The following is a 24,973-nucleotide window of genomic DNA, read 5'->3' on the forward strand; positions in this document are numbered from 1 at the left end:
ACTTCCCTCTAAGAGGGCAATCCAATATGATATATATCTGTGTCAGGTGAATAGATGAGGACATTCTTAAGATTTGTTTGCAGAGAATGGTACCACACTCTTGAATCACTCTCTTCATGGTTTGAATTATACTTTGGGATGATAGATATGACACCGTGTGCATTAACTTGCCTGGCTTTGTCAATGTATTCATCATCAATCCCACCTGCGGTAACAAGTATCTGATTTTCTGATAGATATTGTGTGGATAGGGTCAATAGGGCATTGCACAGCAAGTTAAACAAATAATCTTTTATGCATACGTACACCTAAAAAACGTTCTCCAATTTGTAGGCAGGCCCTGATGTTGTGTAAGTTTGTCAAAGAGTACATCTTCTGACTTCCCAACATCCCGCCGTGCCCTTTCAATGTCCTTAGGACTTGCACCATGTCGTTGTGGGTGATCAAATACAACATGAACCTCACTAGCATTAAATTTACAGAAATATGGCTTAATCCATCTTCTACACAGAAAAGATATGTAATCCTCAAATGTTTTATGGTATGAGAGAGGTGTGGTATTAATTATAAACATACCCTCAAGTATCACGCATTCTGGATTAAAAGTTTGTGGAAGTTTTGAATAAAAGACAGATGGATATCTGCCTTTTAGTATTTTACCAACACTTGATTTGTTTCCCTTTTAGGTAGTCCATCAACAGTGGCTATTGCCCTTGGAAGTTCAATAAACTGACTCAGATCATCCGTAGGGATACCTGTTGTCTTTGAATATGCTATTTTTTTTCTCAAAATGGAATTCACTAATTTTTGGTCTTTTACTTGCAGCTTTGTTTGACAACAGTTGGTTGTTTTGTTGAGAATGTTTTCAGGTTTTTCCTGCGACGAGGAGGTAATTTTGAATTGTGATTAAAAAGTATTATGCATGATATGTAATCTTGCATTGACTTTTCTCCCACCGATCTGAATGTTAACAAATCCTCCGCATCTTTACCTTCAAGAGTCTTATTGGAAAACAGATGACTGAGACTGTCAGATGCCCCACATGTATTATCAAATAGTACACTAGATGTTGACAACTTATCCATGTATGATCTGACATTCATTTCAACATGTTTGTTTTCAGAGTTTGACATGTAAAGAGATGATTGGCCACCCTCATCCAATAATTGTTTCTTAATATTTTTGTGCAGCAAAGCTCGGTGTGGGAGATAAAATGTGAGCCTAGATAGTGCTTCTTTTGTAGTAGAATGCATGGCTTCCTTTACATCTTTGTTGATGCACATTTCCATTTTCTACCTGAAAGACTTGCTGCAAAGCCTCCATTATGGAGATGATTGACAACAGAAACAGGAAAGCATTTTAAATCTGCTAGGTGCTGTGGTATAAGCCTCAAATAATTAATCTGTCAAAACTGTGAAATAATGGTGTCATTTCCTTCAACGCTGCATTTCTCAAATTGAAATTTCTGTTCCTTATAGATATATGAAGTGCAATATATGCCATCATATCTCTGTGTATAAAGTCATGCCAAAATTTCCAGGTACTGTTTTTGGTCATCATTTTCTCTGTAAATTGGCAAAACTCTGTCTCTAAACCATTTATATTTTCTCTTAGTTTTTTTCTTATTTCAGTGAAACATGTTGTGCTGTCAAGTAGGTCAAAATGGTCTGGCTCACTCTGCATACTGCTGATACATGTCTCATATAGTTCTTTCTCAGACAGTGAGCATACTTCTTGTCCTTCACAGTCAACAGACCTGTTTTTCATGAATTTGTCTATTTCTAGTCTATATAGTGATTCCCATACTTGGATCAAGAATCTGTGAGTTCTATCAAATTGGTTGCGAGCATCACTGACGAACCTGTTTTTCAAAGTGAAATAAGTTTACAAGGTCTTTTAGTCCTGCATCGAGATAGATTTTCATTAAGACTGCTTGAAAATTTTTCAGAATATGCCAGTCTCCAGGATAAGGTAAAAGCCATGCCAACTCAAGACCATACAGTTTTTTTAACTTGAGGAGGTAATCATACGTCTTGCCATCTCCGACAACAACTAAATAATTAATGTATTTACCAACCCCAAACTGTATATATATTTTATTTAGCACAGCTTTCATTGTTTCCATGTTGTCAGCAGGCATGTCAAGAACATCAAGATAAACTACATTTGAAGCTTCTGTTTCATCACTGGCAAACATTGACAATCTATCCTTCAAAGTGGGTATATAGATTTCTATATTTTCATCTTGAAGGGCCTTTTTTTCTAGGATGAACAGAAAGCAATCAGAATGTAGTTTAATCTTCTCTATTCTCTCTTCAGGAGATATTTGAAAATCTTTCAAAGCAATGTTTGAAACATTTATGTGATGGCCACTTTCATCATACATACCTGACAAGACACTGTAGTAGTTTTCAATCAAAATTGGTGCAATGGTGCGATGAGATGATTTTACCACATGTTTGTTTCTTTTCACTGTATATGATGGGCAAAGCATCTCTTGAAAGGAGACATCACTTTCAACAGAAAGGTTCATCTCCTTCCATGAATAAAGAGTGTTGTTTTCACCAAGCAGTGTTTTGTCATCATAGTATAAACTTTCATTTAATAATAGTCCATACACCTCTGCTCCATTCTGTTGCAGTACTAACAGATTTACTATATTAGCATCTGAATAAGCCTCAGCCCCATATGTACACACTTCAACATATTGATCATTTACCTTGTTATATATTACAACAGGTAAGGCTATGCAGTAAGACAGGGCTAACAATTCTGGCACACCACAACCAGCACCATTTCTAATTTCATCACATCTATGATCAAAGTCCAGGTACTTATCTTGAGAGTTGTCTTTGAGTAAGAAAGATTCATACGTACAAGTGTCAAGCTGCTCAACAATTTCTTTATTTTGTTCTAGGCAGTCAGCTATTTCATTCCTTATTTTCAGCATTAACTTGTTTTCAAGAGTTTGTAGCTGCAGGGATGTTGGTTTGCCTGACTCATCACGGATACAGTGCCTTAAGGAGTATGTGGTATGTGTTGCTATGGCTCGGCAAAGTGAATTGTCATGGCTGATGGAAACAGGTTTCAGATATTCTCCTTTGGTTGTTTTTAGTGACTGTCTGCAAAAGGGGGCTAGGTCTTGCTCTGTGAGAGTGAGTGAAGGTTTACTCTCAACAGCTTGGACTGAAGTCCCATTAAATCCCCTTCCGAGTTGACTTGATTTAACTGTCGCGTATATGAACTTAGTTTATCTACATTGTCAATGGATACAATGCTAAAACACTGATTGCTGACCTTGGGCCCTTCTTGCATGGTTTTCTCACAAATTCCAACTTTATACCGCTGAAGACTATCTTTGGACGAAACCGCACCAAATTTGTGAAGGATTTTTAAACACTCAGATGACGAGTTGGAAAATTTGTCCACAACATCAGCTAAAGTTATGTGCAAGGGGAAATTACACTCTGAATTGTATGAATTAACAATACATGACACAATGAACAATCTCCTCATAAGACGGGCAAAATGATATTTTTGTGTTTTGTCTTTTGTATTTTCCATATAACATTCCTGCCATTCAAAAGTGTCAATTTCTTTCTGTTTAAAATCAGCCTGTTCATTATTTGTCATTGTTAATTTTACAATGAAATTCCAGACATAGGGATCAATTTTCTGTGAAATAAATTCACTGTAATTAATATTAGTAAGATCTACCCCATCTGGTTCTTGCATAAATGACTTTGCCATATTGATCACTTTTGATTTCAAAAATTCACTTGTTAATCGCAGATGTGAGTAAATATCATGGCTTGACATTGAATCAACTAGTGAGTTGTTCAGTGTATTTAGAGATTTTCACTTGTTTTTCACTCTCTTTCAGCTTATTAGTAGAAGCATACAGGGTGAAAAGTAAAGAGTCTTCAAGGGATGATCCACATCTCCTCAATAGTGTCCCAAGTTTTTTGTACACAGGGTTAGTGTACAATACCAGACAATTTGCAAATACACTCTGGTTTTACCATCAGCCATTTCTGATTTTTTTTCATTTCCATGAAAATTTTATCAGACCTTTCATATTTTGCAGAGTCCTTTCTTAGGGTATCCAAATAAACCTGATACACAGATGAAAGCAATACCCCCTGTCTTCTTCAAATTCCTTACAAAGGAATAAAATTGCAGCAGCTGTAGCATGATCCTCAACTAAGTTAACATCAATGCAAGTGACATCCCTGTAGTGTTGACACAGAGATCTCATGTATTCTTTTGAAGCCACTTTAACACTGCTGACATCAAACTCTGATCTAACAAACTTTGAAAATGCTATGTTGCAAGACCCACAGACACTGCTTTCTTTGTCAAAGCGGTCAGATTCTATTTTCATATGATTGATGTATTTTGTAGCTAGCTCTGTATCTGTTATTTTGTACTTTCTTTGTTTGGCCGAGATTGTCAGTGAACAAATACCACATACTACAGAAATGTTGCCTTTCACAAAATTATTTAATTCACAATAATGTTGGTGACATAAAGGCATACTTTCTGGTAGCCCATCAAAAGTAGCAGCCCTTTAATGTACAAAAATAATTGTTCATATGTTGCAATATTACAACCACTGTGGTCTGCTGCAGCTCTGCATAAATTGTAATTTGAAAGAACACACAAAGTTGATGGACACTGCTTTTTGTGTTTTGGTTCAGATTGGTTATCTGTACATGTGAATCGTCTTTTAATTTTCTATCACAACTGCTACAAATGCAGTCAGTTGCAGCTATTATGTCGCCATCTTTTGTTTTAAATTCTCTGTAATATACTTGGCCACTGCTTCATTGTCTTGACGGCATAAGTGGTAATATCTAGTTTTTGATACTCCTCCACAAATAATACATGGACCACATGACTTTTCAGGATGTACCATATCAGATGACTTTTTACCTCGAGCCCCACCACGTCCACTCACATTTAGGGTTATGTTAGTGTGTAAACTGTGGTCTATAGTGGACATATTCAGGGGTTTACCACTATGCATCAATTTATATTCACTTTGTGGAATGTTTATCATTTCATAAAGAAATTTATGGATATCGTCAGGACTAACTAACTTATAAGGAGAGTCATACATTAGAGTTGACTGATCAGGCAAAGTAATGGAAAATTGATAAATTTGTGGGAGATGGATATATGGCCGACTGGCCAAGTAGACTGATGTCACATAAGTCAGGAAGATATAGCCAAACAAAAGCTTTATGCTTTCATTACGTGGTGTCTCTCTATATGTTGCAATCTTGGAATACTTCTTATCATGTTGTAGAAACTGGTCAACTATATTGTTGTACAAATCAATGAGATGTGAATTTTTCATGCCAAATGAAAGCCTCCTACAACTAGCTCTCCTACAAATTATAGACATAATCTGTTTACGAATATTTGCCATTTGTCTGTGCAGTATACCATTTTGATAATTTGACTCAAATTTCTTGTCGATATGGACAGACAGCCTTATAATTTTGGCATGCAGTCTCTTTTGCCAACGAAACAAGCCAACAACATCACACTTAAAATTGTGCTTTCTAAGGCCACATGACTTCTCATGATCAAATTCATCGAAAATATCAGATCTCTGTGGAACAAATGAAATACTTGTTTGCCACACCAGACAATTGATTATTGAAATGCTGACAACATAGACCTCAATCCATGACGACAACTCCAAACTGTAGCTCTGACTAACAAGGTGACTAATGATTGCAGACTGAAACTTAACAGGATGACAAATAAAGTAAGAATTGTAAAGGCCAATTACCAAACAGAGTAACTGAAGGCTGATCAACACAGTGTCATATTCTCCAACAGCACTGTCAACACTATTGTTGGCAGTCACACTCTGAGTGGTTTTCTTTTTGCTGGTAACACTTAATCCTACTTTACTTATCAATTCCAACACCATACACGAATAAAATGGAATATACAGAAAGGTTAAAGAAGTGAGAATAGGAACTATAGTAAGAATAAAAATACAACTTGCTAATTGATATGGTAGAGAATACACCAAAGCAACATTGATTGGGATTCTGTATGGATCTGCATGCTCATCATCATTCAGTAAATTTACCCCCAGTTTATGACACAAGTCATTGTCTTCATCAATCCCAATTTCACTACACAATCGATGGACAACATCAATTGATCTGAACAACTTGTACTGTAATTTCACTGAAACCAGGTACGCTGATATGCTTTCTGGGTGGAAATCATACCCGATTGTACCATACTGAATATATTGATGAGCTGGTAGAAGACTTTCACTTACAGGGGGCATTGTTGTTCCAATCAAAACAAATGCACTTATGAAAAGTATAGTCTGCCCAAAGAGGTGAATGTTACTACTACTACAAGTCTTCCCCATGCCTGTATGCTGGCTTGACATATTTCATATAAAACCACAGTGAATGCTATGATACTGAAGTGGAAAGAAATCAAAGAATACGCCTCACAACGGCAGTTTGAAATCTTAAAACTTCAAATATCCTCTGCCAAGATGTTCAAGGTCAGTGACCTCTGGAAGATCCAGACACTGGGACCAGAAAACGCAACCCACAGAATTCGGAATAAAACTGCCAAACCAAACAATCAACAAGAAGATATCAACAATATCTGGTACGGAAACCAGAAACAAGAACACTGCCAATTCCGACGGCCAAAGTCGATGACTAGACAAAGTGACAACGCCCGTGTGAATTACAGCAAAGGCTGGTGCTGAAGTCTGTCACCGCACCGGTCAGTAGCCGCCACAAATGAGACCCGGAAAAAACGCCAATGTGAAACTAAGAACCAGTAAATAACGGTCAGAAGAGAAGTTTAGAAATTGCGTGATAATGAAACACAAACAGTTTGCGATTTCTACGGGGAAAAACCGCTCAGAATTCGAGTGCTAGTAGCGGAGCTTCTCACAGATGCTGCCAACGCCCATACGTCTAGAGCATATATGACGAGGTTTCACAAATTGCAAAACAGGGGCGCTTTTCGCAAAGACCTCTGGGGGTAGCAGAACGAAAGTTTCTGAATTAAAAATTCAGGTATTAAAATTTACGATCGTGACTTCAAAATAAAAAAAATAAGTTTTATATCAATTTGCTGCAGTTATGAAAAAGGCAAAAAAAATGAGTTTTCTCCTTTACTACCGGCGGGCTGTGTTTACAATTGAACCCGGAAAACGACAAAATGATAGTATTTTCACCAAAAAAGTTGCTAGTCTGTATTTTTTATAATTGGTTTATACAATGAAATCACATTTACCAGTGAATATGTCTTTTTTTTGTCTAGAATGCCCGAGAAAAATTACGCGGGAAATCGGCACATTACTTCCGTGTTTGAAAACCTATGACGCTGGGGGCGCTGCATAAACTAGAAAAGGGGTCAAATAACGGTCATTCCGCGTACTTGCGCAGATTGCACGGTACATGAAAGTACCCATGATGCAATGCGATTTGCACACACGGAGATCGGCCTGCCCGTTATCCCCATTGCGCGTATGCACCCATAGAAACACGATACAATAGTTGAGTACATGCAGATACAGTCATCAGCGCGTTGCGATCGCCTCGAAAATATTTAGACTGACAGTGGAAGTTTTTCTTGTATTCACGTATATGTATTTATCATCGGCCAGATATAAGGATTTAACTTTTAGCACAAATGCTGCGATGTCTGATACATTGATAGCATGCATTACCGAGTTACTGAATGTCATGTCAGCTCTGGCTACGCGGTGACACTGACAGAAACACATTTCGGCGAACGCAAGCTGCACTGAATCGACACCCCTTCCAAACCAGCAAAGCTATTGAGGATTTAATGGAACGCAGTTTTCAACAAGCGATCGTGAAAGTTCTGTAAACACTTCAGTATCCTGTGATCGTGTAGAAACAGCGTACTGCGTAGCGCCTTTGTAGTTTTACGTACGGCCAGTGTTGTTTACATCAGTCGGTCCCCGGGAGAAGACGGCAACGCAACCCTAAAAATGCATCGTAACAAAGAGGTTTTGTCAACAGTTGGCAATGCAAAGCCACGTTCCTATCTGTTCTAGTCTTTACAGTTCGAGGACCGTGCAAAAATGAACATTGATTCATATTTCGTGCGATCGAGAAATTACATGATTAATACCGGTACATAATACACAGATACAGCCAATGAGCCATGTCATTTGTATTTGTTTCAGCGCCGTGTCTCGTACGATTTTAATCCCGGCACAAGCGAGCGTAAGCCTGAGTACAGTGCATGTGCATACAAAAGCAAAATTATAACATGGCAAAGTACATTTTTCATTCCGATGTGACTGTCTGTTTTCAAACTCTATCTCCTCCCTCGATTTTGGGGTCAACATAGGCAAGCAGTATATCGTTGGAATCGTATTTAGTTGCACGACAATCAAATGTTGACCATTCTCAAAATCCCCGTTTGTAATCGAGAAATAGCCAAAATTCCGTTAAAAATCTCATTTTTTACTAAATAATTGCGCTGAAATTTCCAAATGACGGTCAAATAAAAATCTGGGAACATAATTTTACTCGGAGCAAGCATGGCAATGGCGTATGCACTCTTTCAGGCATCATTGATAAAAAACCAGAGAAGAGATAGCTAAAAATATCCCCAAAAGGGCAAAAAAATGAAAACTTAACGACAATTTTCAATGATATGGATCTTTGGATAGAAAAATGCTATAAAGATCCGGAAAAAAACTGAAAAATGTACGTCTTTCGGGCTATCACATTGACGTAACTGCGAACGAGGATAAAAGTCATGCGTACGCATTCGACCTCAATTTCAAGCTGGGGGCTATTTTTGGACAGCTTTAGTCAGAATTGTTAATGGCGCCCTGGGTGGTAGAATGGTGATCTCTGTGTGTACGAATCGAGTTGCATCATGGGATAAACCACGTACTGTGGATTGTTTGGTATGCAAATATCTGGAAGAGAAAGGTCCAATAACCTTTCGCATTAATGTTGATAAGCTGATGGTTGGCTATGACGATTGACTCATTGCTGCTACGACCAGTCTATATAAGTGGAGTGTCAGAGACACACGATATCTATACGCGGAGAAGAAGCATTCAAGGAAGAGAGCGAACGGGTAGGCAGTTTTCTATTGTTTATTTCTCTTCTTATGCTGACAATTTAATGAATATGGTACACTCATTACTAGCCCAATTGCGTATTTGTCCCCTGTAGAGGGATTCCTGGCTGAATTGAAACCTTAATGACATCAAAAGTGGCAGAGCGTATCATGCTTGAACTAAATTTCGAAGCTTAAACAGGAACTTCCCCTATAAATGCCGGATTACAGTAATTCTATGCAAATGTCAAAAAGCCACGCTACTGATCGGACGTGCCGTGTTTGGTCCAAGAATCGTGTCATTTTACCGTGTTCAAGCTGTTTGATGTCACCAAATGTCGCATATATTGTCTATGAATATACAGCAAATGCAGTCAGGTCGAAAATAAACTTTGAAAATGTCGTAATTTTTGTCAGCGCCGGCATATATTTCAACAGCGTGTTCCGGAACGAGCATTTGACCCCTATTTGCAAATGTCACGACACTGTCAATCATGGGTATTCAAAGTTATCACGTGGTCAGAGCGATGTTTACCCCACTGGCCGAGACAAATATAACGCACCGACTTATCAGAGCAATGCAATTAGATAAAGATTACAAACAACAAATACTAACACGCATACATACATCCAGGGAAGGAGTCACGATACACGGTTTTCTCTTTTTGGAGCATGTAGTGGTCCTGAAAAGGACCGTTTGGCATTTGGTCCTGAGAAGGGCCGTTTTTTTTCGCGAACAACGCGGAAAATTTTCGTCCTTGGACGACGGTCCCAGGACCCCACCAGAATGTCGTCCGTTTTTTTTTCACACTAACGGACATCAAAGGGAGATAATGTACTGCGCAACTTTACTATGCTTCTTCCTGTGACAAGACATTTGGGTGCTAAAAGGCTTGAAATGTGTTCTGATATCACTCTCGTCATTTCCATCCACCAATGGCAAGTGCGAAACAAGTGCACTGTACAGTCTTAGTTCTGTCTAAGATCATATGTTCAAAATGATAGGACATTATCCTAGCAGAGGTCGTGTCACGGCTTCTTGTCACACGGAGTTTGACAGTGTAAGCTTGATGATAGCGTAGATAATATCGAAATGAACAAAAATTGCCTATTTGAGAGTATGTGACGTCAGGGCTTGACCTAAAAGTTGCAAGTCTCGAGTCTTAGACGATGTCACCGAAATCACCCTAAATGGTCGATAAAATGTGATCTCAGGGTCAAAGTTATGACCCTATTTAGGTCTGTCAGGTATACATCCGATGATCCGACATTGTAATCAAATAATATCTGGATATCTTTGTCTTACACGTCCATGATGAAATCAACACGTTCAAAAAAAAGTCAGTCCCGGTAACGTCATCATACTGCAGTATCATCATGACATTTGTCTGTGTGTTTTGTCTGTAGAAAACGCCAGTGGCAGTAAAATGTAGACCATCTTTTCAAATTGGGTTGGAGTCGCCTCAGTTTACTCCAGTTGTCGTTCATTCATCAGAATAAACATTCAGGAAAAATTGTCCGGCTAGCGGAAAATGAGAAATCATGGCTCCACATCGGTCTTTGTTGCTCCATACTCGCTGTTCATCAGCGTTTAGATTGCACACGTTTTATTGCAAGATGTGACAGCAAGTCTTACCATGTCGTTACTAGATAAAAGTTATAGAGGTATAGCATGACAAAAACGTAAGGCCTAGAAAATTAGAAAAAAGAAAAAAACAATATATAAATGCTACTTCACTGTATTCTCGTACCATAACTTGAAATTATGGAGGACATTGCCAGCTGATGCTATTGGGCATTCGGCTTTTCCGTTCACGTCCAATTTTCTTACGGTCTATTAGTCTGAGACAACAAATTACACCTGTGTACCCTAATCAAGACACAGATATAAACATGTGAGCTTTGGATACCCTACTCGTGACACAGGACATGTTCCAGAAACGATTCACACATTCAGCTTGCGTCTATAGATTGCCAACTTGGAGGGACCGTGCTTCTTTGTACCGTTTATCAAACTTGATACCAATGCCAGTCGATCCGTGTCGACAAATGTTACTAGTGATTGACGAAAAGCGGGCAAAGACGCATCTGTCTTTTCATTTTCGACAGTGTCGAAACGTTATCAGGCGTCGGAACTTAAGTCACCAGATAAACGAAAAGTGCAAAAACTGCATGGACAGACAAGCGTCATTCGCGAGTATAGATAACTCTTGACGGCGATGTATCCGATCCGAACAAGCTTACTCGCGCGATCGCGGCGAACTACACCACAGCGTCATGAAAATTGAAATACCAACGCTCGGATTTACAGTATTACAAGTCTAAGTTTCAATGTCAATGGAAAACTTTAAGTTCTGTTTGTCACAAAATTTATGCATCGTGCGAATTCCTGTAGGCATATCGTATCGTGTGCAGTCAAAGTTTACGTTACCTCAACGTACATTTCACCTCAATTACGTCATCCCGGGGTCAAAATCCTGCCAGTGACATTCACGCTTCACTTCGTTATGGTCGGTGTTGTGTTCCATTGTTTGTGAATTCGCGGACGTTGTCGGACGCTGCCAGCGCTGTTTATGTTTTCAAATAGAAGGCGAAAATGTTGCCTTTGATTCATTCCTTATAACAACTGAATTAGTTATACATAAGATGTCATCATGCTGTAGTATACAACGGAGTTTTAGTCGACGTTCACTCTGACTGCATTTAGGCAGACCTCAAGCCCGGGACCTCAAGTTAGACGGGGTTTACTGCGGCCATAAAATGATCGCGTTCAGTTTATTTTACCCGTGGAGACAAATTCCTTGTTCAGGTTTCAATTACATTTAGACAGAAGGTGATAATTGAAATCCCTCTTAATTGGTAACAGATAGTGTTTACCCCTCCATTATCCATCGTCCAAACGTGACTTCGAAAAATCCCGCCCAGTGTATGTAATTATGAGCGTCATGAATAATCGCTCTATTGTGCGCCCACGGTCCTGTAAGTTCCTGTTTAAAAGTAATCGAATGTGAAAATGGTATACGTAAGTATGAAATTACTTTACAGCAAATTTAAGGAAGATTGTTCGATAAATGATATAGAATGAAAGAATAACCCAAATTATAATTCTGAATCTGAATCTACAATAACTTATCTACGCTACTCAAAGCAAAAGTGAAACTATCACTTTCGACACAAGCAACACTCTTCATCAATCACTGTTGTTCTCGAAACAGAGTCAAAATATATTAACTATTAAATATTGATAATTTTGCGTAAATAAATGTGTTACAAAGTAGAGCGAAATTTGTATTCTTGACTGCTCTCTCGCTCAAAAGTGAACATTGCTTCAATGTGTTTTGTTTCGGTGACGACAAACGTTCATTAATTAGATAACCATTATCCCGATATGGCAGGTGACGTAGTGTCCATTCTTTTGAAGACAAGGCCGTTCGGAGTAAGAGTGAGTAAGTAGGTCATGTTTTATCGCCCAATCATATAGATCACTTCGCTGGTCCGAGTCAATGAGTTGGTTCAGGACGGCTGAATATGATATTAAATATACATCATTACAAAAACACGCCCGCACACAAATAATTGGGACCGAAAAGAAGAGACCGACCAGGGTGGTAATTGTTTCTTTTTTCACATTCTCTATGATGCCTATATGTCTGTAGTATGGCGCCACCGAGGAGGCTCATCAAACCATTTTTATCTATAATTACTCACTTTCAAAAAACATTTTTTGGCATTCAGAGCCCTTTTAGTATTAATTTTCATTTGCAATACATCTTTATTTGTCATTTTATAATAAGTTTAATTTTAATGGCGATTTTGACTTCAGGTTTTATTTCCGTTTTGCTTTTCGTTTTCAAAGTTAAATTCGTTAATTTTAAAACTTAAAGTAATACTCGTTTTTATTTTGTTTTGACTTCTGTCCGGATTTTTATTTTTGATTTCGTTTAATTTTCGTTTCGATTCCTATTTTGAAAATTCAAAATTGTTGTAGTTTAATTGAGATATTGTTGTGAGTTGCGTTTTTGACTTTCTACACTTATATCATTTTGTTTTTTATTTTGACTTTTGATTTTGATTTTGATTGTCGATTTCATGTTTGAGTTTGATTTCAATTTACATTTTCATTTAAGTATTTTCATTGTCATTGTCATATTGACTTTTGAAACTATAATATGAAATATAAAATAATATAACATAAAATATTCAACGTTACTTTGATTTGCTTTGCTTTACTTACTCATACATTAAATTTAATGTTCAGATTTGAATTAAAATAGTCTTCACAGTTATTTAAAAAACTGATCCCATCATGCGAGGGAAGCTCTCAAATCCGTGGCACAATTCGGCCAACCAATAAACCAATTTGCATTCAAAAAAGAAAATCGAAAGGGAGCTAATTTTCAATTTTCAAATGGTTTTGTCATCTTGATTATTAACTTTTAGGCCTATTTCGAAATTTAAAATCTTTGGGCTGAGATTGAAATATAGGAAACAGGTGTATACTGCTGTGAGGATGGCACTTTACGGCCATTCGAATTTCCCTCTGACAAACTCTAATTCCCACAACTCGTATTTCCGTTTTTGCAATTTCCATTATACCAAATGTCCGATTTTCCCATTTCATTTTGGGCGTGGCCAAGTATCTTTTCATACAATGGCGGAAATATCTGTATCGAATTGGAATTAAGGTGTAACATTTATCTCAGTGTGACCAAATGTTCTTAGGGCGGGGCTTGGTTACGACAATTGGCACAAGATATACATATAAAAATTAGCGGGAATGAGTGACTGGTCAGTTTCTTCGGCCTCGGAGGCCGATGGATTCATGGGGGTCACCCTGTTTTTCACTTTGGTGAATGTAGGAACACATTTTTGAAACGAATCAAACACAAACTCGACACAAAAACATTTTGGATAGTTAGGTGGGGAGCCTCTTTCACACTTTTTACAATCGCCATAAGCTTTCCCCACACAAACAAAACATTACCGTACACACTAATCCAAACTTCCCTACAAATATCCGAGGTGAAACAAACATTTTCATTAACACAAAAAATCGGATAAGAATATAGGAACACGTTTTTGAAACGAATTAAACACGAACTCGACACAAAAACATTTTGGATAGTTAGGTGGGGAGCCTCTCCCACTTTTTACATGTTTTCTTGAACGTGATCGCATTTCTCACATGTTACGGAAAACACGCTTGCACAAGCAGTCGCTATTGTTGTTTAATGACGTCATGAAATCACGCGTGATTTAAAACTTTTCCCAGCCAATTTCGCGGGATTTGTTTTCAAGGTCCAAAAAAAAGTTTAGGGTCGGGGGGGGGGGGGGGGGGGGGTTGAACTAGGGTAGGTCGGGTTACCGGAAACACACAACTTTTTTTTAGGCCTAAAAATCTAAAATTTCCAAGTTCTGGAATAAGGGTGAGGAAGGCTCTTGGAATCCAGAAAACGTTATCGCACGTACACATATTTTTTGAGAGATATAAATAGTATTTAAGTATGATGAATATGTATTACCCCAGACTTCAAGACCGTACATTATATTAGGTAAAATGAAAGCATTGTATAATAAAACAAGTACATTTCTTGGAACATTTCTTAATTTGAATAAAATCCCCGCTTTTCTTCTTATGCATTTATTTATTTCGGCAATGTGTTTTTTCCACATTAGATGTTTATCAATTGTCACTCCGACAAATAATGCCTCCGAGGCCTCATTAAGTACAATGTTTCTGACAGACAAAACCCCTGTGGTTGATAACAATTTGCGTTTACTGTGAAAAATTACGTGACTTGTTTTAGAAGTATTTATTGTCAACTTATTAGCATCGCACCAGCGTGTAACATTCTTAAGATGGTGATCAACTGTAGATAGATCTACATTCATTATGTCAGCTGGAAAAGTATGAAAAAGGTTTGAATCATCTGTAAATAGTCGAAAGTCAAAGTACTTAGAAGAATTTGGTAAATCATTAATATACACTAAAACTAAAGTCGGTCCAAGTACAGATCCCTGAGGAACACCACAATTCACTGGTAGTTTTCTGACATAAATTCGTTTGTACACACATATTGGGATCTATTGTTCAAATAATCTGTAAGCCAGAGAAGTGGGTCCCCCTCACACCATAATGCTGGAGTTTCGATAGTAGTACATTGTGATCAATCGTATCAAATGCCTTCGTAAAATCAATGAAAACACCCATGGTTGAATTTCCTTGATCAATTTGCTGTGTTAAATTATTCGCAAGATTGATGAGGGATAATTTGGCACTTCGTTTCTCACGAAAGCCGTATTGGTGTTTGAAAAGAAGGCTATGCCTGTCCAAGAACTTCATAATCTGCTTATTTACAATTTTCTCCAGAATTTTACTTACTAGGGGTAAAACAGAAATCGGACGATAATTTCCAGGCTCGTCTTTTGATCCCTTTTTGTAAATTGGGACGACTTTGGCAATTTTCAGTGCATCGGGAAACTGGAAATTTTGAAAAGACAAATTAAAGATGTGACAATATTTCTTGGTAACAAGTTTTTCTAGTGATAGTTTGTTATTGAAACCAGTATCTTGCATTTATTATTCCTTTTTTGAACTATAGCCGCGTGGGCAACTTAAGTTTTACTTTGATTTTTAATTATTGTTGCTACCTGTATCAATTTCTTCAAGTTGTCAAATTACGATAAGTTTTCTATATAAAATATGTATTTTACCTTTCTATTGTACTTAGCAATGTGAAATAACATATGGTCTTATATAGCACCAATACAGTATTTACACCATGTGATAATAACCCTTTTCTGAAGTGTCTGAACACGCATAGTATACTGCTAACTTCAGGACCTGCATCAGCTAAAGACATCTACATATAGACGAATAACATGAAATCATTATTACTAATGGTGCTTGTGGACCTGTTTACAGGTAATTGTGATTTAGAAACATGCAATACAGGTAAAAAGAGACTTGGCACATCTCCCAGCGTGTGACATATGTATTTAAAATTTGCATTGCTTGCATTGACTAGAGTTGTTGCCAGCGGCATTGAGTATAATCAGCATGCGCAGGCGCTTCAATTGAATGAACAGTGCTGCCGCTGCCGGGCCAGCTCGCAGTAGAGGTGCCGGATTTTGAGCTGAAGGTGTCCGTTTTTTCGTTGCAGGTGTCGGCCGAAATTCTATAGTTGTCGGCTCAAGAGTTGTCGGTGACGTTTAAAATCTTGTTGTTGTCGCCGGTGCTGTCCATGGGTACGTGTAATAGTCGTCGCCGGTGTTCTGCCAATAAGGTATGCTGCCAACAACGGAGACACATTGTCATCTGCGCATGCGTAAAATTTGGGCGTCACCGTCGCTGGCAGAATGGAGCTTCCAAAACGTAGCCTGCCAACAACGGTGACAAGACATGTAAACCACACGCCCATGGAAATTCGCGTTTTATTTTACAATAAATCATTTACAGCTAATCATATTTCCAAACAAATTCGTATTTAATCATTTTCTTTCGTCTGGTGACAGGACTTGGTTGTTTTATATTGTAATAATTATTTTTCGTAATAGTTAATTCAAGAAAGTTTTGGTGCCCGTTGATTTAGTACACAGTTAACTTATATTTCGTGTCTCCCTACTAACGGAAAGGGGTGGCGGAGGAGAAATGAACAGGAGTAATAGCGTTTCCTTTATTTGCTTCTTTGCGAACCTCATTTTATTAAATAAAATAGTTGTGATTGTTTAGATGTCATCTTTATGCATTTCACAATTGTCGACATGGGTTACGTTGTTGGCAGGGCATCGATGCCAACATCGTAGCCTGCCAACAACGGTAACAAGACACTTTAAACCCACACTCATGGAAATTTGCGTTTTATTTTACACGAAATGATTTATAGCTAGTCATATTTTCACCCAAATCCGTATTTTTATCATTTTCTATCGTCTGCTGACAGGACTTGGTTGCTTTATATTGCAATGGTTATTTTATTGCAATACACAGTAAGTGAGGCTACCCACAATCCTCCATGATCTGTACACACGGAGATCACTCACTGAACTGAAGCAAATTTCTTCTGTACACAGAACAACTCGGTCCATATTTCAAAATTCTGGCAACATAGTTCTGATCATCATAATTTTCTGATTTCTCACTGTGAATAATGTGAAGATCAACCTTTTTCCGCGGAGGAGATAGCAATTTTGTAATTTTGTCGACATAAATTTTTGACAGCCATACACAATATTTTCAAGGAAACTAAGGGAATAAGTTGCATCTGTGTTGGCGAAAGAAAGGGTATTGATTTTTATACTGTTCATAACAAAGGAAATTTGCATGTCTGACAGGTGGTATGATGAGACCATCTTAGTTGCTGATAACTTTATCTTGACAAGTGTGCAATTTTTAGCACCTCCAAACATCAACTTCTCATTCCATTTACTCTTGAATTTTAACATAATCAATAATTTTGGAACATAGTCGTAACAAATAATCTGAACTTGAATTGTAAGTTAAAAATTGTTAAGAAACTGATAAAATTGAAAAAGCCTTTAGCAAAAAATGTCTGAGTGAACAAATCAAGGGGAATTGTGGGTAGCCTCACTTACTTTGCAATATAGTTAATTCAAGAAAGGTTTAGTGCCCATAACACGATTGGAACTAATTTGGGATAATTGGATGGCCAAGTAATGTCAATTTCATCTAAAAATGTAACCTCAACATTCAACTATAGGGCACCTAACATTTTTGAGAAATTTGAAAAATATGAAAATCAAATTATCCCAAATTAGTTCAAATCGTGTTTTATTGATTCAGTACACAGTACACTTATATTTCGTGACTCCCTGCTAACGGAAAGGGGTGAAAAATGAACAGGAAGAATAGCTTTTCCCTTCTTTGCTTCTTTGCGAACCTCATGTTATGAAATAAAATAGTTATGATTTCGTTAGAGGTCATTTTTATGCCTGTCACCGATATTGGCAGGTTACGTTGTTGGCAGGGTATCAGTGTCAACAACGTAGCCTGCAAACAACGGTAACAAGACATGTAAACCCCATGCCGATGGTAATTAGTTCCAGAGACCAGCTCTGGAACTGTTAGTTTTTGCTCACTTTATATGCCAGAAGAGCCCGAGTACGAGGGTTTTATTCGACTTAAAAACTATCGCCCCTAACTGATATATTTTCGTTTTCAATGTGTTTACGTCAACCGTCCCCTTTATCAATGTAACATGTTTAGGATATGAATTAAAACTTTTATTTGTGAAATAGCCTTCCAGTGTAATGGAACATCCTTTAAATGCCCTAGGGCACATTATATAAATGCCCTAGGGCACAGCAGATTTTGTGTTGCAGCTGGTTTCCGCTGTGTTACCACATTTGAATATTAAAACATACCAGATGCCTACAGAATATGACATGTTCACTTTTGATTGGACAGTACTTTACTACGGCGCTGTCATTCGATTCTGGAATTTGGTGACCAAGGCTTAACGAGTAGATAAAACACCCTGAATTGAGCACTCTGATTGGTCAATCAACAATAGATAGTTTTTAAATATGGTTTTTAAGTATTAGTTTTCGTAAAAGTTAATTCAAAAACGTTTTAGTGCCCAATCAGTACACGGTAAACTTGCATTTCGTGTCTCCCTGCTAACGGAAAGGAGGTGGGGCAGGAGAAATGAACAGGACTAATAGTTTTTCTTTAATTTCTTTCTTTGCGAACCTCATTTTATGAAATAAAATAGTTATGATTTCGGTAGATGTCATTTTTACGCAAGTCACCGTTGTCGGCAGGTTACGTTGTTGGCAGGGTAACACTGCCAACAACATAACCTGCCAACAACGGTGACCAAGTACACGTAAACCCCACGCGTGATTGAAATTTGCGTTTTATCTTACAACAAATCATTCAGAGCTTATCATATTTCCCCAAAAATTTGTATTTTATGGTTTTTTACCGTCTACCTACAGGACTTGAGGTTGTTTTATTATTTAATAATTATTTTTTTTGTAATTCTTTATTTAAGACAGTTTTAATGCCAATTGATTCAGTAGACCGGCCGTTGACTTATATTTCGTGTGTCCCCGCTAACGGAAAGGGGGACGAACAGGAAGAATAGTTTTTCTTTACTTTGCTTGTTTGTGAACCACATTGTGGAATAAAATATTAATGATCGTGTAGATGTCTTTTTATGCATGTCACCTTTGTCGGCAGGCTACATTGTTGGCAGGGTAACGCTGCCAACAACGAAGCCTGCCGACAATGGTGACAAGACACGTAAACCCAACGCGTAAGTCGATGGAAATTTGCGTTTTATTTTACAACACACAATCAGAGCTAATCATATTTCCTCCCAAATTTGCCAACATCGTAGTCTGCCGACAAAGGTGACAAGATGCCGATGGAAATTTGTTTTATTTAGCAACAAATCATTTACAGCTTATTGTTTGCAGCCGTCTGCTTCGAGATAATATATAGATATGGGACGACAGAAACAAAAAAAAATAATGTTTACCCATGCGAAGTCAAACACAATAGAGTTCCTGCGAAACTTTATTTGAAAATTTAAGTTTTATTACATTTTAAGTTTAGTTTTTCAAGCTTGTCACCCAAAATTCGAATTGATAATGAAAACAAATATAGATTCTATTGAGTAGAGTAAATTTTGCATGTCACCGGACGCTCCCGTTAGACCACAGCAACCGACAGTGTAGCCAGCCGATAACAGGACACTATTACTCTAATGTCTGCACAGAAAGTGACTTGTTGACGCTCCTTTTCCCACTTTTGATTTATTGTTCACAGGCATTTACTGCAAGGATATGACGGTTGTCTGTAGCAGAATTAGTATAAAATGTATTTCTATTGGGTAGATATTATTTTTTTTCCATACATTTTGCACGTTGTTACGTTTAACATCAAAAGAACTGTTTGGAGATATCTAATAAAATTATATTTTGCTCTTCATTTGGAATAGAAGTTTTAATAACATCACCAAATTATGTACCATGCGCAACTTGACTTCGAAAAAAAGACATTCAGTTAGCTAACTAACCATCAGAATTACAAACTTAAGTAATTATACTACGTTTTCAGATGAGTAACATATGATGCACTACATGCCACCTTATTTTGTCATGGCAACCTTTTCCCTGGTCCAAACAAATTTTTTCTAAATATCGATACTGGAAGAATGACAATTTTGTTCCTATCAAACATTAGTTAGGGTGCCTGGCATCGGAGAACCATGGAAATCAGCTAATATAAACAATGCTGAAACATGCTCACCATAATTGTTGCTTGATCACAGAGGGCTCGAACAGAACTGACAGACTGTACGGCTCTGTATCAAATAGTGTTTTGTTGTAAAATTAAAAATGTTTGTACACATTTCAAAAAGATTCACATGCAACACAGATTTCGTGCACTTCAATTTCAAAGCCGGACGATGGGGACCCAGGGGATCGCTAGAGATTGATCGTTCATTAAAGCTGGTCAGTTTTTCTTACTTAGGATCACATCAGTACTGTAAGCTAAAGCAAAATGAAACAACATTTACCTGTAACGTACTATGGTCTTCAGGCCAGGCATGGAACATGTGCCTCCATGCGCAGGCAGTAGAAGTTGCAACTGAAAAATGACCTGAGGGCAGCGCTGCCCTTAGGGCAGTTCAGAGTGTAGTAGACATATGCACAACATCCAATGACGTCACTGAGGAACTGTATGTCTGCCCTGAGGGCAGCTCTAATATATTGCTGCCCTCAGGGCAGATCAGTAGATATACACTATGCAAAACTTATTGCTGCTCTCATTCCAGATTGGTGGATATACACTATGCAATAAGAAAAGAAACGTATGTCTAACCTGAGGGCAGCAATATGTCTGAGTTGCCCTCAGGGCAGACATACATTTCCTATCCTTAAAGTATTGCATCGTGTATATCTACCAATATGCCCTGAGGGCAGCAATATATCTGAGCTGCCCTCAGGGCAGACATACATTTCCTATGCTCACACATCATTGCATTATTGTATATCTATCAATCTGCCCTTAGGGCAGCAATATATCAGAGCTGCCCTCAGGGCAGACATACATTTCCTATCCTTAAAGTATTTCATAGTGTATATCTAACATCCGCCCTGAGGGCAGCAACATATCTGAGCTGCCCCCAGGGCAGACATACATTTCCTATGCTCACACATCATTGCATAATTGTATATCTATCAATCTGCCCTTAGGGCAGCAATATATCAGAGCTGCCCTCAGGGCAGACATACATTTCCTATCCTTAAAGTATTGCATAGTGTATATCTAACATCCGCCCTGAGGGCAGCAACATATCTGAGCTGCCCCCAGGGCAGACATACATTTCCTATGCTCACACATCATTGCATAATTGTATATCTATCAATCTGCCCTTAGGGCAGCAATATATCAGAGCTGCCCTCAGGGCAGACATACATTTCCTATCCTTAAAGTATTGCATAGTGTATATCTATTAATCTGACCTGAGAGCAGCAATATATCAGAGCTGCCCTTAGGGCAGACATACATTTCCTATGCTCACACATCATTGCATAATTGTATATCTATCAATCTGCCCTGAGGGAAGCAACATATCTGAGCTGCCCCCAGGGCAGACATACATTTCCTATGCTCACACCTCATTGCATAATTTTATACATTTTAATCTCACCTGAGGGCAGCAATATATCTGAGCTGCCCTCAGGGCAGACATATATTTCCTATGCTCACACTTCATTGCATAATTGTATATCTATCAATCTGCTCTGAGGATAGCAATATATCAGAGCTGCCCTAAGGGAAGACATACATTTCCTATACTATCTACCAATCTGCCCCGAGGACAGCATATATCTGAGCTGCCCTCAGGGCAGACACACATTTCCTATGCTCACACATCATTGCATAATTGTATATCTATTAATCTGCCCTGAGGGCAGCAATATATCAGAGCTGCCTTCAGGGCAGACATACATTTCCTATCCTTAAAGTATTGCATAGTGTATATCTACCAATCTACCCTGAGAGCAGCAATATATCTGAGCTGCCCTGAGGCAAACATACATTTCCTATACTATCTACCAATCTGCAACGAGGGCAGCAATATATCTGAGCTGCCCTCAGGGAAGATATACATTTCCTATGCTCACACATCATTGCATAATTGTATATCTATCAGTCTACCCTGAGGGCAGCAATATATCAGAGCTGCCCTCAGGGCAGTCAAACATTTCCTATCCTTAAAGTATTGCATAGTGTATATCTATTAATCTGACCTGAGGGCAGCACTATATCAGAGCTGCCCTCATTGCAGACATACATTTCCTGTGCTCACACATCATTGCAAAATTGTATATCTATCAATCTGCCCTGAGGGCAGCAATATAGCAGAGCTGTCCTCAGGGCAGACATACATTTCTAATCCTTAAAGTATTGCTTAGTGTATATCTACCAATCTGTCGTGAGGGCAGCGATATATCTGAGCTGCCCTCAGGGCAGACATACATTTCCAATGCTCACACTTCATTGCATAATTGTATATCTACCAATCTGCCCTGAGGGTAGCAATATATGAGAGCTGCCCTCAGGGCAGACATACATTTCCTATGCTCACACTTCATTGCATAATCGTATATCTATCAATCTGCCCTGAGGGCAGTTCTGATTATCTGCCCTGAGGGCAGCAATATATCAGAGCTGCCCTCAGGGCAGACATACATTTCCTATACTATCTACCAATCTGCCCCGAGGACAGCATATATCTGAGCTGCCCTCAGGGCAGACATACATTTCCTATGCTCACACTTCATTGCATGATAGTTTATCTATTAATCTGCCCTGAGGGCAGCAATATATCAGAGCTGCCCTCAGGGCAGACATACATTTCCTATCCTATCTAACAATCTGCCCTGAGGGCAGCAATATATCTAAGCTGCCCATAGGGCAGATATACAGTTCCTCAGTGACGTCATTGAATGTTGTGCACATGTTTCCTCTGCTCTGAGCTACCCTCAGGGCAGCGCTGCCCTCAGGTTATTTTTCAGTTGCAACTTCTGCCGCCTGCGCCTTGCTGCATTGATCGAACTTTATCTGAATGAGTGATGTCATCTTATACGCATGTGCAGATGGTAATTTGTGTCCGTTGTTGGCAGCCTACGTTGTTGGCAGATCACCTGTGCATTACTATGTAATTTTGCATTGGTTCAACTGTTGTTGCCGGTGGTCCCGAATGGCTTGCCATAGCCTTGCCAGCAAAACCCCTTCGTACAAAGTTGTGGCCGCTAGGTTTAGCTTTGGGCCCTTTAACTTAGTGATCAGGGCCTTGAAGTCAGCGTAGATCACAAGGGGTGGGGAGCTGCTTGCGGTGGTTCTGGTAGGTGATCTTTTTTATGTCCTCTTCTGGCATCTCAACCCTCAAGACAGTCATTCTAATCCCCTGACACTCAGGATTATGGGCCTCCAGCAGATCCTGCTTGGTCACGGTCCGTGGCTTGGTGTACCCATGGAGGCAGAGTACGCAGTAGTGTTTGTGGTTGATGTTATTTGACTGGTCTTACAGCAGCCGGTTGGGGTTTTTCAAGTGGGTGTAGTGGGATTTCCCAACCGCCTCAACCAACATAATATTTCTCCTAGCCATTCCCTTGGGCTGCTTGCTGATGTGAAAGGCAATGACACCGCCTTTGTCCCAGCCAAAGACTTTTATGGCCAGGCCTCCCTGTCTCTCAACTTTACCAATCTTGGACAGTGGGTGGGGGTATTGACGCCGTTGAAGGCCTTGTCCAGCCCGTCCTTGATTTGGTACATCGATGGCCTGTCCACATGATGCTTTGCAGGAAACAAAGCTCATCTTTGTTTTTCACGCTAATGATTGCCTTCTTGTTTCTGAGAGCTGCTGGTTGTGAGCTGTAAGAGCCATCTCTAAGGGGCTGGTATTAAGCGATGTTCAGTCAGTGGGTATTAACTCTATTAACCACCAAGCCTACGCCCCTCTGTGTCCACCTTTCTAACATCACAAGGAGAGTTGGGAAGACACGGCGTAATGCTTCTCCTCTCTCCCTGGCATGTAGGAGCACTTCTTGCCTATTGCGGAGCACGGGCTCTGGATGATCATGGTAACCTTCTTGTTTGTTTAGAGTAAGATGGACCCTCAGCGCAAACTGGAACTTTAGGCCCCCAGGTCCCAAACCTCTTCAGTGAATCTATGGTTGATCTTTGGTAGTACCACGGTCCTTTTGTGGAGGGACCGTGGTAGTACACAATCCAAAAAGGCTTGGGGTCAGCTCCGAGTCGATCCTTTCACGAACATCCATCTGCCAGCTCCGCAGGTAGTTCTTAACTGCATGTTGTGTGCGGTGGAAGTTGAGATCCTGATCCTTTAGCACTTGGTTGGCCATTTTACACCGACCTCTACATGGAAATAAAATGCCCGCCACGTGAGTAAAAAGCGTGCCTACTAGTTCTCGCACACGACGCTAGATTGGCACAACTTCAATACGGCTAGCTAGTACATTAATGAACGGTTTCATCCAGTCAAATCGCGTGACGTTGTTGTTTAACCTACAAAATACATACTATTGAAGTTAACGACAGGGTTTTGCAGTCAAGCCAGCGACGTAATAGCCGATACATGTGCAGATCACTCAAACGATTTGATAAAAGGAAATGAATTTGATTTCAAAAATAAACGAAAATCATAACGAATATCAAAACGACAATGATTTTAGTTCGAAAGCCAAAATCAACAACAATGGAATCAGAATAATTTTCATATGGCAATGAAAACAATTAAAACGAAAGTTAAAATCATACTAAAATAAAAACGACAGTGAGTTTTCATTTCGTAATCAT

General features: G+C 38.9%; 1 long non-coding RNA gene across 1 annotated transcript in view; it reads left to right on the forward strand.

Annotated features, from left to right (window-relative positions):
• Positions 1–8,870: 8,870 nt before the first annotated feature.
• Positions 8,871–24,973, forward strand: part of LOC139142227 (uncharacterized) — a 24,842-nt gene continuing 8,739 nt past the window's right edge. The window contains exons 1-3 of the long non-coding RNA XR_011554323.1: positions 8,871–9,129; positions 12,507–12,557; positions 16,275–16,397. This is a non-coding gene — a long non-coding RNA (uncharacterized lncRNA). The remainder of the gene's footprint in view (positions 9,130–12,506; positions 12,558–16,274; positions 16,398–24,973) is intronic.

Source organism: Ptychodera flava, chromosome 10, assembly GCF_041260155.1.
Source record: "Ptychodera flava strain L36383 chromosome 10, AS_Pfla_20210202, whole genome shotgun sequence".
NCBI classification, from domain to species: Eukaryota; Metazoa; Hemichordata; class Enteropneusta; family Ptychoderidae; genus Ptychodera; species Ptychodera flava.